This window comes from Anas acuta, chromosome 4 (genome assembly GCF_963932015.1).
Source record: "Anas acuta chromosome 4, bAnaAcu1.1, whole genome shotgun sequence".
Lineage (NCBI taxonomy): Eukaryota > Metazoa > Chordata > Aves > Anseriformes > Anatidae > Anas > Anas acuta.
The window spans coordinates 34495726-34511480 of record NC_088982.1 but is presented as its reverse complement, the minus strand read 5'-3'; the positions used below and the strand labels follow the sequence as shown (position 1 = coordinate 34511480).

At 39.8% G+C, this 15755-nt stretch overlaps 1 long non-coding RNA gene across 1 annotated transcript; it reads left to right on the top strand.

The window, feature by feature from the left end:
- The first annotated feature begins 12308 nt into the window (after positions 1-12308).
- On the top strand, positions 12309-15334 carry LOC137855954 (uncharacterized). The gene is made up of 3 exons (XR_011096082.1): positions 12309-12521; positions 13020-13254; positions 13672-15334. It is a non-coding gene; the product is annotated as an uncharacterized lncRNA (long non-coding RNA).
- Positions 15335-15755: the final 421 nt, after the last annotated feature.

Genomic DNA, 15755 nt, shown 5'->3' with positions numbered 1-15755 from the left:
GTTCAGTGCCCAGCTTGGAGGATGATGCTGAGACCTGTGGGTCAGATGGCAGCCATGTACTCTTACTTGTACCTCACACCACCGTGATAACAGGGACTTCACCAACATCCATAAAAAGGCAGTTCCTGCCCCAAACAAATTCCTCTGGCAGAGACACCACAGCAGGCAGGAACAGATCCTCATTCCAATATGTAAACAGGGACATGGGGTGTTTGTTTCCAGTGGTTTGCCCAGCATCAGAGACCTGCAAGGGCCCAGAATGCAGGAGTCTAGGGTAGGGCTGCTCCTTCTTCTTGGAAACCTCTTTTCACTTAATCCCACTGATTCGGGGGGTTCAGCTTTAATCTTAAGGTATCATTCCCATTTCAGCATTGTTTACAGCAAAAAGGGACAGGGGGATTCTGGAGCTGATTTAATCTAAACACAGAGCGCTCAAGGCTGTCCAGACCTATAAAAGGAAATAAATAAACTCCTTTGAAGATCAGAATTGTAACAAGAACAGTTTTGTTTGGTCTTTATTTAGCTTGAAGGAAATGAAATTCACGTTGTAGGAGCTAGTTGTGCTGTGGGTGTGTTTGTTCTTAATTAACTAGGAAAACTTTGCATGTGCAACACAGAAAATAAAATCTTGGCACTACTAAGACTCAGTTTCTTATGTAACTTGTTTTGGTTTATTTCTCAGTAGCATTTATAAGATTGTGTTAATGAAATGAATTACTAGGGCAACTTAAAAAATTAATGAAAACAAAACTATGTGGAAAAATAGATCATTCTATGGATATGTACAATTAAGGTATGTGAAAAGTACAAAGCACAAGTATATGACACAAGATAAAGAACAAGCTTGGTGATAAACCTTTGAATCAAAGCTGATGTATTCACTATTCAGAATGGAAATAAAGATTTTGGGGTTTAATGATTTAGAAAAATGAAATAATTGACATCTTTTATATGACTAACTAAACATTAATAGTAGTGCAGTACAGGGTATCCCCAGCAAGGGAAGCAGATCCTCATTTTGCTCCTCGTCATTGTGCCTCTAAATGCATAATTCCTACCAGCTGAGCATCTTCCTCACCATGCAGACACAATCAAAACAGTACTGAAACTTCCAGTAGTTTTGTTTTAGGGACCAGACCAATGACCTAGGAAGAGGTTGAGGAAAATGCTAAGTATTCCTTTTGTAGGTGTGCTGGAATGGTGTGTATAATTTTCCCCTATAGCAAGGCAGGTGATCAAAGCAGTTGGCCATTGCTGCCAGCAATAACTGGCAGTTTCTGTGGCAGCAGAGGAATGACTGCACAGGAGACGTGAGGAATGCCACAGAGTCACAGGTCAAGCTTTAATGGCTAGCGGAGCCGGGAGTGGGATTCCTGTGATTCCTCCTGCGTGCTGATTTGGTCTGATAAAAAGGCACAGAGGGGGCATGCTCACAGATATACCGACAGCCTTTTTAAAGTTAAAGTTTAAATACGGTAGATGGAGTTGCAAATCAATGTGTGTTCATCAGGAAAGACAAGATATGGTCTAGTCAAAGCATAAAAAAGCTACACAGAGGACCTGTGGAAAGTGTTCATTATATACATATGCAGTAGCAAAAATAGACTTAAATGGTGGTTTTGCATAATTACATTACTAGTATAATAGTTTCATTATTATCTATGATTAATACAATAGTTTAACTATCTAAACCTTGTTGGTTTTAAAACATGTATTATGTCACAGTCTTCTTTGAATAATAGCAAATAACTGATCATTATTTATTTAAACTGTCTTCCCAGGTTATTTTCTTTTGAAGTGGCAAGCCTGAATTTCAAAACAGAGCACTGAGTATGTTAAAATAGAGTCAGGTGGACAGCTCGAAGTAGAAAGCATCTTGAAATCATTCATGTTACATCTCAAAATCCCAGCCCAAGATGTTTCACACAAAGTTTTGCTATGAGCAACAAGATAACTACCGCCTTCTATGGAATTAAGAATTGCATATTAGCCTAATTAATTCTTTAACCCCCTGTCAGAGTTTATTACTGGTCTAGTCAAAATGCTATGCCCTTGGAGTCTACATTGCACAATGAAAAATAAAAATTAAAAAAAATCCTTTTTAATAAAAATGGTTAAAATAGTTGGTTCCCCAGAGATGGCCCCGCAGCTTGCATGCTGCACCGCAGCAAACCCAGCTCACACAAGCCCCGAGCCCCAGAGGTGCCAGGCCACTACAACACACATGGGCTCTTAACAGTAGTGGCAAAAACGTTATGATTTGGACTGCGAATGGTAAGACATATCACTGGGAGATGTGATTTACAGCTTGTAATTGAGGGAACCACAGGGGTAAGAAATGCATTTGTGCTAAACACATGGCTGTCTGGCAAGAGCTTCAGTCACAACTGTCAGTTGTCTTTACTGTGTAGTGATTTTTCTTTCAGAGGATCATATTTAATTTGTGATTTATGAAAAAGAATGGAAGTTCCTTTGGGATTTCATTTATAAATTATGGCTAAGAAAACTTCTGAAAACTTTGGAGTTACTGTATCCGCCTATCCCTGTATTGCTGACAGAATAAGAAAATAAAATAAAAGGTGACATCGGATCTCTAGTTACCAGCTTATCAGATAGTTGGGTACTGACAGATCTTATCAAAGAACTGTTATCCAAAGAAAATAACTTCTTTCTATTGTGGATTAGATAGAGAGACTAAATTTAAAAGGACCTTTTCCATTTCACCACTTAATATCACACCCCAACTTGTTGTTTAGAAGTTGTTAAACAGAACCCCAAAATAATTTCACTTAATTTCTTACCATAGTGATGCCATTCCTGATGAGTATATTTTGTTACTTATGGTGATATATCAGAAAAAAAATGGTCCAAAGGATGTGATGAAATAGCGATACCATGGGGCTTATTTTAAAACAAGAGTATTCTTACCAGTAAGTGACATAATGACATTTCTAATACTCAGACTTGATCTTTGCCAACAGATGTATTTTTCTTGTTTATTCTCATCTGTGGCGAAGATATCTTGTGAAAAATGTTCTTCACTATAATGCTAAATACAATTCCAAGGAGTCTTTGAATATTGAAGGAGTCAGTGAGATGGTATAGCCTCTGCTGCGTGGATCCATGGACTATGGGGGATTTCTGATGTGCAATAGTCATTGCTTATGATCCTTCAGCACTGATGAAACATGCTGACAGAAATACCTAGAAAGAGGCTGGATATTTCCCCACTGAAGGCACTAGTGGTGGAGCTGCTGAGCTCCTGCATGGAGGAATGGGTAGGACACAAGGACATATGTACCATGAAAAGTGTCCTTTAGAAAGCAGGAAGGCAGGGAGGTAATTTTGGTCTGCCTTGAACTTTTTATTTCACTATAAGCCTACAGAACATCTCTTTCTATTGCATATTTATATATGTAAAATCGCAGACAGTCCTAAGCAGGAGGTTATATTTTAGTATCAAACATGTGCTGGAATAGATGGGCTGAATATGTTATAGTGACTACTTTTATTCAGCTTCTGAAATGTTCATATTTACCAAAACCAAATATTGTAATGGCAAAACACAATCACTTCTTGCTTTTTCCCAACTGCATGTGGAAAGAATAGTGCTACATAACAGGCAGCAATACTTCAATACATTTAAATTTCTTTCAGTAAAATCATTTAACATGCATAGCATGTAGTACATTGAGGTACGTACTGTCAGCAACTCAGAAGTGACAAACTTCACGCATGACTCTAACCTATTTGGCAGTCTTCAATGGGATCCAAAGCAGCTGGGGTGGAGAGAAAAGGAGGGTTTGTTTGTTCTTTGTCCAGATACCTGCTTGGTAAAGTCTTACTCATTAGAAATTGATGTAAGTTTTCAGTGATTCTTGAGTCAATGCTTCAGTGACAGACAAAGAAAAAACATAGACAAATGCAGTCAAGCAGCAACAGAACTGCACTTTGAAGACATTTTCTTACAAACTCTATTGGGCTAACACTGTCAATGACAGTGGAAACAAAAGCAGAGAAAAAAGAAAAAAACAACATGGTTCAGAGCCTGGTGGGTCCATGTCTCCCTGCTTATGTGGCCCTTAGATGTCCCTTTTACATTTCACTAATAGCCACATTGAGATGCAAAGCACTAGACCAGCACAAAATAAATAATGATAATAAAAAAGAAAACAAAATAAAATAAAACTAAAAACCCATACAGCAAATAAATGGGCATAATGGGTAATTCTTACAGCTGACTAAGTGCTTTAGATGTATAGGTTTAATTTTATGCTCAATTGTGTGGAAAGCTGATGAAACAGAAACATAGTAAGTACGTCAGTCAAGTGCTAGATCAATTGCAGCTGAGCTCCCCCCAGCCCCAGCAGGACAGCGGAACCCCCCTGTCCCAAACAAGTCGAAAACTAAAGACAACAATATACAGAAGGAAACTGGGATTCAGTCCCAGAAAGAAAATGTCTACATTTGAGAACAGGAAAAAAAAAATTGTATGGAAGGTTGTGACACAACCGCCGTAGGATGTAAATTTGCCGGCAAGCATACGCAGAGCATGACACATGAAGAATGAGAATGACTTGGATGAAATCAAGCTAACTGTAGTGCCAAAAAAAAAAAAAAAAAAGAAAAAGAGAGAGAACAAGGGCTTTGTCCGAACAACCCAGTCATGTGTAACCTTCGGGAGAATAGGTTTAGCTAGTATACAACCATGCACATATTAACAACAAGCTTTAATCTCCCAGTCAATGCCTTGGTAAAATTATTCCCTATGCTGCCTTGAATCCCAGAGTCCAGATAAATGTGCCCTGTAATTTTTTTTGGCAAGTCGAACAACGGAGCCCTCCACGCTGCCTGCCTCACATGCATGCAGCTGCACTGGCCTCCTGCTTGGCTCAGCAGCTGCCTGCTTTTGGAGTGCTCAGGATGGGAGAGGGTGGAAAAACCTGGCCCCTGAAGTAGCATGGGAAATGATAACCTTAACTGCTAGGCGCTCTGCTCCTTGTCCCTCCTCCTCTGTGGCTACATTCACTGCCTGTCACCAGGCTGTTCAGCAGAGAGCAAAGCGAGCCCCTCGCAGGCCTAGTGGACGTGTGTCTGAGCCTGGTGGGTTTATCTGTGGTGGCTCAGATATATGTGTCAAGAGATAGGGGAGCAAAGCCAGGGATTTAACTGGCATGTAGCAATGGAAGGAAAAAAAAATGCTGTCTCCTATCAACAACTTTAATCTGCTGCAACTGGTTGAGGAAATAGCTAGCTTCAAAACAAATTAGTGGAGGTTTAGGGGGCTGCATTTCAATTAATCGCAGGAGGAAATGGGAGGTTGGGGGGGGGAGGGGGCTCTTTCATTACACTCTATACAAAAAAATAAAAAAAAGTTGTGAACTTGCTATATTTCTGTTCTGGTTAACAAAGGTGCAAACGAAACTTAAAGTTTGAGCCTATTAAGATTAGAAATGCTATCTGCTGTGAAGTGCTCTTCATCTAGGGTTGTGTGCTAAGAGGCTGCTGGCAGATGAGGGAAGAATTTTTCCTGCCACCAAAGTCTCTAGTGGGAGGGGATTTGTGGCAGTCAATTGGCAATAATAAATAACAATAACAAAAACAATAATTATAATAATAATCATAAATTGTCAATGTACAGAGAGATTTGAAATGTGAGCCACCACAAAATAAAGATAAGAATTAAATCATGGGCATGGCATTTGTTTGTGCAGACCAAAAGGCACATACATCAAAAATGCAAATGATATTGCCTTAATTACACAACTGAAATTAGGCACTGAAGCGGAAGCAAAGCTGTTTCTTTAAGATACATCCTGGATCAATTGATCCAATGATGCAGGCATTGTGCTTTTATTTTCCAAAAAGATTGGGCATCAGGCTTCAAAACAAATGAAAGGCCGACTATGTTACTCATTACCCTTGCTGGAGGATTTACAGCCAAAGTGGTAGCTTTTTACAGCAGTGCAGAAATGTTATTATCTACAGAATTTGTCACAGTGGGAAACCCTTTTAAGTGGTCCGTCTTTCCCCTTGTTTTTTAATTATAGGGTAACGTATGAACTTTGCCACCCTATTAACTGAGTGTCATCTTTTCTATAAAGACAAGTGACATTATTTATGATTCAAAGTCCTGTTTGAAGGAGACTAGTCTCCTTGGCTTGAAAAGAATGAATTTTCAAGCTGCAGTGTTATATTAAACAATTCCCCACCGCTGTGCTGTGATACCCAGCACTGAGCAGCTGGCCGTGACAGGAAGATCAGCTGGGGATGGTTTAAGCCCCAGAAGCATTTGTGTGTTGGGGTAGGTCCAGGTAGGGACATGGAGGGAGCTATCACTCAAGCATGTAATGCTTCTGCTCAAATGGTTGGAGTGATACCTGGGCAGAGACCCAGACGAGTACTCAAAATCTGCAATAGCCAGCTTGAAACACTTCAAACTAGCAAAAAGTGATCGCTGAAATCACTTATTTAAAGCAGAGATAACAGTGAACCAAAGCTTCTTACTCAAATGAGTTGGGAGGACAGGTGGGTATGGTACCAGCAGGGAAACTGGGCTCTGCCATAAAGATGGACCTCAGCTCTCAACCCAGTGGACCTCGGTTCTCAGTCACAGCTTTAGCCCTGCTGCTGTGCAGACAGCTATGGCCACGCTGGCCATCTTATAAACTAGCTCTGCCATGCTCAGAAGTGCCCTTTTCCTGCTGAAAACCAAGAGCATTGGTGGAGCTGTGTGTATGAGAACCTTTCCAGGCTGCCTCCTCTTCCAGTTGGCAAGAAGATATTAACCTTCAGGATGCTGGATTTTAACATCCACTATGTTCATTTGTATGGCAGGAAAAAAACATTCAGAGCTTCTAGGATAATACTTTCCACTGTTAAGGGATCTCTCATGTCTTTTAGTGTACCTAATGCTTGAAAACTTTAAGGGATTCTATTCTCTAGTGTAAACCCATTCAACCCAGTGGAGAAGGAGTAATAATAGGTTTCATGGAAGAAGAAATGATATCTCTAAAAGATATCTCTCATCATGAGGACTTCTAAGATGAAGAAGGTGGCTTAAACTTTCAGAGATGATAAGGAGTATTTTGTTGGCTGTCCCACTAAAGCTCTGCCCAGTAGACTTGGGCCCTTGTGATTTAGTGTATCATAGGTGGGGCTGGGACCATGCCACACTCTCTGATATCTCTTTCCTCTTGTGTTTTTTGTTCAAATGCTGAGGCATCAGGCTTTTTGATTTCTCTTTAGTTCCAAATCAAGAGAAATGGAAGAAAAAAAAAAGGGGGGGGGGGGGGGGGCGGGGAGGGGGGGGGATAGGAAGGGGGGTTCTCCTTACAGGCACTGGTAGCTGTTAGTTGAAGTCTTATCACCCTTTGGCTTATATTTGTACTGTCAGAAGTAGCAGTAAAAGCATCTTCTCCTTCTTATATTTCAGCTGTCAAAAAGGAAAACCTGAGAAGACAGTATGGCAGGACAGAGAGAGTGGAAGGAAAGTGTGAGACTAATGAACTGAGGGACTGAAAAATAAAGCAGAGAAAAGCCAAACCGAGAGGGAAAAAATAACGTATAAAAGTCTGATGGTCCTCAAAATCAGAAGAAAATTTTGCAAGTGTGTACTTGTTATTCCAATATAATCTTCTGGTGAGAAATGAATCTACTCAAACCTTTCTCACACACAGATTGCACAAAGGCAAAGTACAGCTTTCTAAGATATAAAACTGTATCTAATCATGATTAAATGTGGCAGAAAACACCTAGTAATCAGCTACATAGCACAAGAGGAAATTTCTTTAACATTTGAAACTAGAAAAATGATTGAGTTAAAAGTGATTTAGATCTGGAATGAAGTTGATGTATTTTCATCTTCTTTCTTTGAGCCTTTAAGATCCTCTCTTTGCAGTGAGGTTCCAGCTTTGTGGTTATGCATGCATGTATTTGCTAAGGAACAACATATTATTTCTGGACCATGGCTCAATTCTTAAGAAATACAATACAAATAAATACTAATTTATAGATAGGGGTGGTACTTTATGTTTAGATGAAAAGCCAGAAAAATGTAGTTTTACCTCATATTAAAAGCTCTATCTTGCCCTGCAAGCAATATTTTGATCAGGCAACTATATTGCTTTTTTTTTTTCTTTTTCCTTTTTTTTTTTTTTATCTCCCTCTTTTGTTGGACTAGGGCTTGAGATCTAGAGTTATGAACCAGAAAGACCCCATATTCAAACACAGCAATATTTCTCAATACATCTAACCAATATTTTTTCTATTTTATTTTCTTCTCTTCTTTTTACCCCAGCAACAATGGTTTGAATCCCTTGAAGAGGCTTGAGGTGACCGTGTCCTGTTAGATGAAGAGGGATCTATCTCAACATAAGAGATAGACCAAAGGTCTACTGAGTAAGGAGGTATACAAAATCGATCCCGTGAAAGGATTTCTCTAAGCTCAAAGGATGTTTAGGGTTAGTAAAATGCTTTTCCAGGCAGTTTTTGTTACTTTTTCCTAATTTGCATAAGCTTCGTGACTTTGATAGAAATCTACATATGTCGAAAACCCTTTGCAGACTCTGTCCTATTTACTTGCATTGTCAGATAGCTCTCAAATGGGAAGCAGCAAACCCGTAAAACAGTGAAGTCCATAATCTAGTGAAACCCAGGGAGAGGTGATCTCCACAGGCAGAACCAGTTTTATGGCCTGGTAAATTGAAGAGGGAGCTCTTCCCTGTTGCGGAGGTGGGCCCTGCCTGAGAGGCCTGGGCACAGGCACTGGGGTCAGTGCAGCCCCAATGATCCCTATGGGAACAGCTGAGGATGGTGGCTGTTCTAACTGAACTTTGGGAGGCTTCCCACCTTGCAGAAACACGCACAGATGAATATAAGATTTCCAAATGAATGCAGCGTTACATTTTCTTTCTTTCCTGACACTCTGATCCCAGTAACTACTTTGCTGCCTGGCAGGGAAGCTGTGTTGACTAAACAGCTTTCATACGACCACAAAACCACTTCAAAGTCTGAGAAAGAAGAAAGACCATGTATCTGGCTGACAAAGATCCTGTAACGAGGGGTTTGCATCCTGTATATCCAGCCTGGGGTTAGTGACTCAGAAGGGCCTAGCTGCACTAACACACCGCATCAGCTGTGACAGGCCCCACCACCAGCATCTGACCCCCAGAAGGTGCCACAGATGTCAACCCAGCTCTCTTCTAAGGAAACAGTGTTCCCCTGGGTAAAGACGTGATTTTGGGAGGATAAACTTCAGATCCATGCAGTGGAGAGCCAGGCTGAGCTGAAGAGTGGGTGGCAGTCACAGCAAGTGTGTACCCATGTTGAGGGGTGCCCACCAAGCTTGGCATCACGGAGAGGATCCATGGGGGGTCAGAGCTCCCGTTAGCAGAGCTGGGCATGGAAAGAAGGGTCTGTCTTAAGGGTCCGGGTCTTTGGTAAGACCTTTCATTCCCTTTCCTCCTTCTCCAACGTGCCTACTTCACTGGTAGTGGGGCAACTGGTGTAGAAATTTCCCATAACAGTGAAACAATGGCAGAAGCTCCAAACACGAGCTCATTCCTGTATTTGCAGCCTCATTATAGAGTCTGCCGATGGACAATAAATACACAGAGATCCTCAAAGACCCAGTCAGATTTGTATTAGCAATGGCTGATTTGGACTGCTGCATGTAAATACCTCTAAACTATGTAAAAGCTGCTATCCTGATCATTTTCTAGGAAACAAAACAAAAATTTTCCCAGGCAGCTATAAATGCATTTAGCAGCCTTTGGCAATAGACCTCAAATTGCCTTTGTGAGGGTAAGCATTATTACCTCTGTTTACAGGGAGAAAGCAAGGCACCCAGGGAAGAAATGACTCCCTCAGGTCACGGAGCGAGCCGTTGCCAGACATGAGAATATAAGTTAGTTCTTGTCATTCCACAGCCCTGTCTTCTGATTCATGTCTCCCAGATTAAGATCTGAGGTCAAGCATATCATTATTATGCAAACATTTTTCCCCTTGGAGGAAACTCAGGTCAGGATTATAGATTTGGGTCAGGAGCTTGAGCACAGATGTAATTTTTACCCACATACGAAAGGCATTATTGTGAAACACTTAGCAATCAAAATACATGCCGTGTACCTAATATCAGTGTACAGAAGTGAGGGGCTGAAAAATCAGGCAACAGAACAGAAAACAACACCTTGGCATCACCATTATGGCCACACAGTACAGTTCCTTGGGTCTGTCCCTATAGAGTGTGCTTGAAATGAGCATAGGGTTTCAAACAGAAAAGAAGCAAGAAATGCCTTCAAAGAGCCCAGATGATGGTGATGAGGTTATGAGAAGCAGTATCTTGTCTTTCTCAGAGGAAGTGATGCATGGCCTTTTTGCTGATTTTTGCTTGCTCTGGTTTAGCATGTAGGTGCTCCTGTTGCATTAAAAATATAATTTTTTGGACAAGTGAAGCTATTCAAAATAGAGAAGTGATTTTATGACATTTCAGCACATCACTCCAAACAGTACTTACAAGCTGGCCACTTCAAACAGAGCCCTTGGCAGAACTGGATCTTCCAAAGGAATCTCAGCCTTCACTTTCCCTGTTTCTTTCTTCAGCACACAATGTTTTCCTTGCAATAGCTACATTCAGTATTTTGAGTAGTGGTTTGTCCACTACTACTACCTTGCAGATGAGCTATCTTGAACATATGTGTACAAGTTTTTGCCATTTACTTGGAAAATCCTTGCTGTTACATTTTCCAACTGCCTCAACCTCAGCAATTGCAAGCAAATGAGCTAATTTGTCACAATCAGCATAACTGTTGCTTGCACATGTCCACCTGTATGGAACAAATTGCAGACTAAATGTCTGAGTTCAGCAGTGAAGGGAGTGAACTGAGGACACCTGGAATATAAACCACACCATATTGCTATAGACTAGGACCAGATCCTTTGGTAGCTCAAGGAAAAAAATTGTGTTTGTTCCTTTCAAGGTAATGTGTAATTCTGGCTGGCATTTCCCTTCAGATTTTTGCTAAGATCAGTGTTTGCAGTTCCAGTTATGTGATATTTTTCAGGTCAGTTTTTAATTCTGCCTCTCTGCACTGAATTTTTTGACTTCTTTTCTTGAGATTTAAACAAAACACAATAAACAAACAAACAAACAAAAAAAAAAAAAACAACAGCCAGCTTAATTGTACAGTATACTGAAAAAGTCACCTAAAACAAAATAATACCAAAATCACCTGCCTTTTGTGGTTGTCTTACTTGAAAAGGTTATGCAGGTATAGTCAGTAGATGTACTGAGATAAAAAGAGCTTCTTTTCAATATGTGGGTGTTTATTCCAAATAACATCACAGACAAGTGTTATTTTTTTTTTTCATCATATTAGTATATATGTTTAAAAGAAGAAGAGAAAAGAAGTGTTTGTTTTCAGTCTGTAGCAGCTTTCCCAGGGTAGCTGATCAGAACAGAAGGGATCCAGCAGTAGGTGTACGGCAATGTCTTTTAAAGCTCAGCATTACAGAAATGCTGTCACACAATGAAATGTGGTAATGAGGGCTACCCAGAAAGTTAATCTACTCCAGAGCAATGCAAAGTGCAAGCAGAGACATCACCAATGCAGAGCAGAGAAAGTGCCATAAATTCTTCCAGAAAAAAAAAAAGGTATATTCGCCCTTCCCCCCCCCCCCTTTTTTTTTTTTTTCCAGGAAATCTCAATTCTGTTAAAATTAATTTACAGCTTAGTTTATCTACAGTTCATGTGAATGCTTCCATTCCCTGCCAACAAATGCTGTATGTCATATGGGACTTTGTCTTCTCCTATTCATTGTTTTCACAGTTGTAAAAATCAAGGCTGTTCTGAATTGGAGAGTCATGATAAAATGGATGGCAATTATACAGCACAGAGAGTAATCAGAGAGATGGCTTTCTTCTGTAGGGCATTTTGTTTCCATTGGATTCCATTGGATAGAAATCCCATTTAAAGTCCCATGGTATTTATTCAAACTTGACTTCCGTTAATCTCAACAACTACTTTCAAAGTTTTACAGTTTTTCAAAGTTTTCAAAGTTTTTTAGTAAAGCTCTAGTTTTATCTTGAAATGGAAAGTTTCCATCTTATTAAAACTTTTTTTTTTTTTTTAAACATAATGAGACAAGGGGCTTGGGAAAGGAGAGGAAACTGCTGTCTTTTTTTTTTTTTTTTTTCTGTGTCAGACTCCCTGATGGCCCAGCAGTTCCCTATTTACCTTATTATGGAGTAGTTAGCAGGCTGTAAATCTCACTGATGAGCCAGAACCCTTTCTGTGGGCAACTTGGTTAGCTTCAGAGTCCCATAAATTCTCCAAAAAACAAGGCAGCCTTCAAGGATGGTAGGAAAAATGCTGTTCATAACTGAGACATCCAGTTATAAAAAGCTGGAGGTATTAATAGTGAGTAGGTTTATTAGATTTGTAGACTTCAGCAAGCAGGGAAGGGCTGGAAACATTTTAGAAGATGGGATTTTAATTCCAAATGTTCTTCCTTAAATACAGGTATGGTCTGCAGCAAATAAAAGGAGGCTCAGCTGGGACAAGTGATAGTTAAGCCACTTTAGAAAGTTAGTGGCCAGCTGTGCAAATGCAAGTCAGGAGTACACTGGCAAGCAGCAGCTCAGCAGAAGTGGTTTGTGTTTGATGGTGAATCGGACAGTAAATGGCATGTTGTTTCAGGAGAAGAAAATGCCATTCTGGGTTGCATAAATGGGAGTGCAGGCTGTAGAGGGGCAATTTTTCCTCTCAAGGTGAGGTATTGCCTAAAAACCACTATGCCTGCAGTGCTGGTTTGGAGAGAGATGGGAAACAAGGGGGAATCCAGAGGGAAACAGGAGCCAGGGGAGACCCCAAAACGTGCCTGAGAGAAGAGGTGTAGCGAATTAAAGGAAGAGGAAACTGAGGGTGGGATAGGGTGGCAGTGTTTAAATGTACAGAGGGCAAAGAGGAAAGGGCTTATTGCAGATAAGGCACAAAGTAATGGTTTCCAATTACCGCCAGGAAGACTTCATTTAGCCACTTGAAAGCCATCTAGAAATAAAGGATAATAATGCACTAAAGCAACATTTTGGGAAAAGATGCCAAGCCCCAATGAAGAAGGCAGAAAAGCACCAGTCAGGACTGGCCCAGATATGACTGATTTCTGCCTTGGGACAGCTGTTTGATTCATCTGCCAGTGGTGTCAGCCCGTGCACTGAAAGGGCTATATCAGCCCTGGACTACACCTCCTTAGTCTGTACCCTTCGTGCTTCATCAGAAATGGTTGTTATTCCTTTTTTTCTCCTTTTCAAAAAACTAGATTCTTCACTTCTCTTAAAAAAACACCCAGCTAACATTTCTGCTATACCAGAAGTACTAGGATGAAATAAGCAATATATTCACTTCCAAGGTACTTGTGCTATTCATGTCTCACAACTACTAATTCCAGAAAAGAAAGAAAGGAATGATGAGATGCTTAGCTGCTGCTTTTTTTTTTCTTTTTTTTTTTTTTTTTAATGAAATTAGAACATTTCTTTTTTACAATCATCCTACACAGATACAGATTGTTTTCAGGACTTTTCTGACATTGTTTGTTTCATTTAGGCTTGTTTCCTTATCTCAATGATGTATTGAAGTCTAAATGAAACCTATTTCCTTCATGTCTTTCTAACAGCTTGTCAGGAAGCATCGTTGTGCAACAGTGTCATCCACAATTTTAATGATGACATCTCATTTCAGAAGGGCGTGAGCTGAATCCCAATGAATAAATTCATGAAGTTTAACCTCTCAGTGACCCCATTTCTACTGTGTTTTCTTTTAGTCCCTCCCCAACTCGTTAGCTCTCCTGACAAAAGCAGCTGAAAACATGAGTTTTTATAACTGTGCTTGAAAGAGGAAGAAAACATGGGAATTAGAAAGGTGGAGAGAAACATTGTGTTTGGTCTGGAAGTGATTTGCTGTGTGTTTGGAAACAAGACATTTTTTTTCCCAAGTATGGCATGGTTCTTAACTGGAACGACCGATCTTGGAGCAGAAACTACATTGACATTATGATTATGTTCAACCCTAACTAATTTCTTTCTAATGTACTGTGAATGGAATCAAGTTCATTGAGATGCAGCCTCTGTTCCAAGGACATCCTGTGGCTATCAAGAAAACCTCTGTCTCGCACTCCATTTTCAGCAATGTTTTCACTGTCAGCTGTCAACGTTAACACAATGTTTAGGTTCTCTTAAAATAAGTCAAGCCATTTTGTCACCCCCTTACTGCTCTGACAACTGTTGATCCTGTTCTCAAGCCACTTTAATGTAGCACCATTTTGGTGCCCAAGTTACTCTTGACATTTCTCTTTGAGCATCTACTTTGTTTGCTTTTCACCCCTTAGTAAGACTACATAGAAGCCTAAAAATGTGTTCCTGGTTGTATTTTTCTTGAAATAGCAACTTATGAATTAAGAAAACATACATATTAATCTGCATTTTGCAAATGCCTAGTGAGACTCATTTCTACGTCCCAACCTCATGCAGTGTTATATCTGTTGGGTGAATATTTCTTTGTACTGTGTTTATCAATTCCTTATCCTGTTATTATTGTTAACTTTGGCACTGAAAACAATCAAGTATGAATTTCAATATGTGTAAAATTGGAAATTGCCTTTTTTTTTTCTTTTGCTTACTATTGTACCATCAATCTTTCTGACAATCTTTTATATAACATGTAATAAAAGTCTATTTTCTCTACTCTATTAATGCATTCCAGTAAGGATATCTTCTGTGAAATTCTTGTTTATGCCAAGTAGTGGACTTTTCCTACTTCAATTTTCTGCAATACTACACTTACTGAATCCAATCAATTCCAGTATTAATTCCATTCATTATTTTGCATTTAAAATGAAAACAATTGAGTTGACTACCAGAGTACTGTCACTATTTAAAGAATACCTAAAACTTAACTTAAATTCTTCAATGTGTAGACAAAATATCTGTTATTTTTTCTTGTTATTCTACACCAGGAAACAGATATTAGAAGAACATAAGGGAAAATAGTTTGTTGATGCTAGCTGAATTTAAAGTGAATTGTTACTGGATGAAAACTGTTTAGAGCAAACTTATCCTGTTTACTGAAGGATTTTATGGGAAGGGCTCAAATTTGCATGTTGATTCATAAAATGTAGGAAGTCCTTCGCATCCATACAATAGGAGAAGAGGACTGTTAAAATATGAAGTCATCTCTCAGACAAGTAGCAAGGGAGGCAGCTATTTGCAGTAGGAGAGCAATCTGCAAGACTAGGAATAGTACTGTCCAACCTATGTAAAGTTTTCATTGCATACATGAATTTTCCGTATCTAGAACTCATATAAACACAGAAATATAAGGATTCTTCTTATCTTAAATTTCTGGACTACTTCTCATCAAGCTTGTACAACCTGACTGTGATCAATAAACACAATGGAGTGATACTTACCTTATTTTCCCCACATGTCAAGCATTTCAATCCCTCTTACAACCTCTTCCAGTGCATGCACAGAGCTAGGCTGTTGCACAGCTCGACAGTGGTGCTGGTGTCCCCAGGGACCAAGGCATGAGTTTCTCTTGATTTAGATGCACAGCAAAAGTCTCACATCCATACCCAGGGCAGAGCCTTGCTCCCTGAGTTTCTTTCCCATGCAGTCGCAGACTATCTGAGTTGAACTGTGTGAGCAACTGTTTGCTTTCTAACTGCTAATGATGGTAAAACTGAGGAGTGCAATGAAAAGA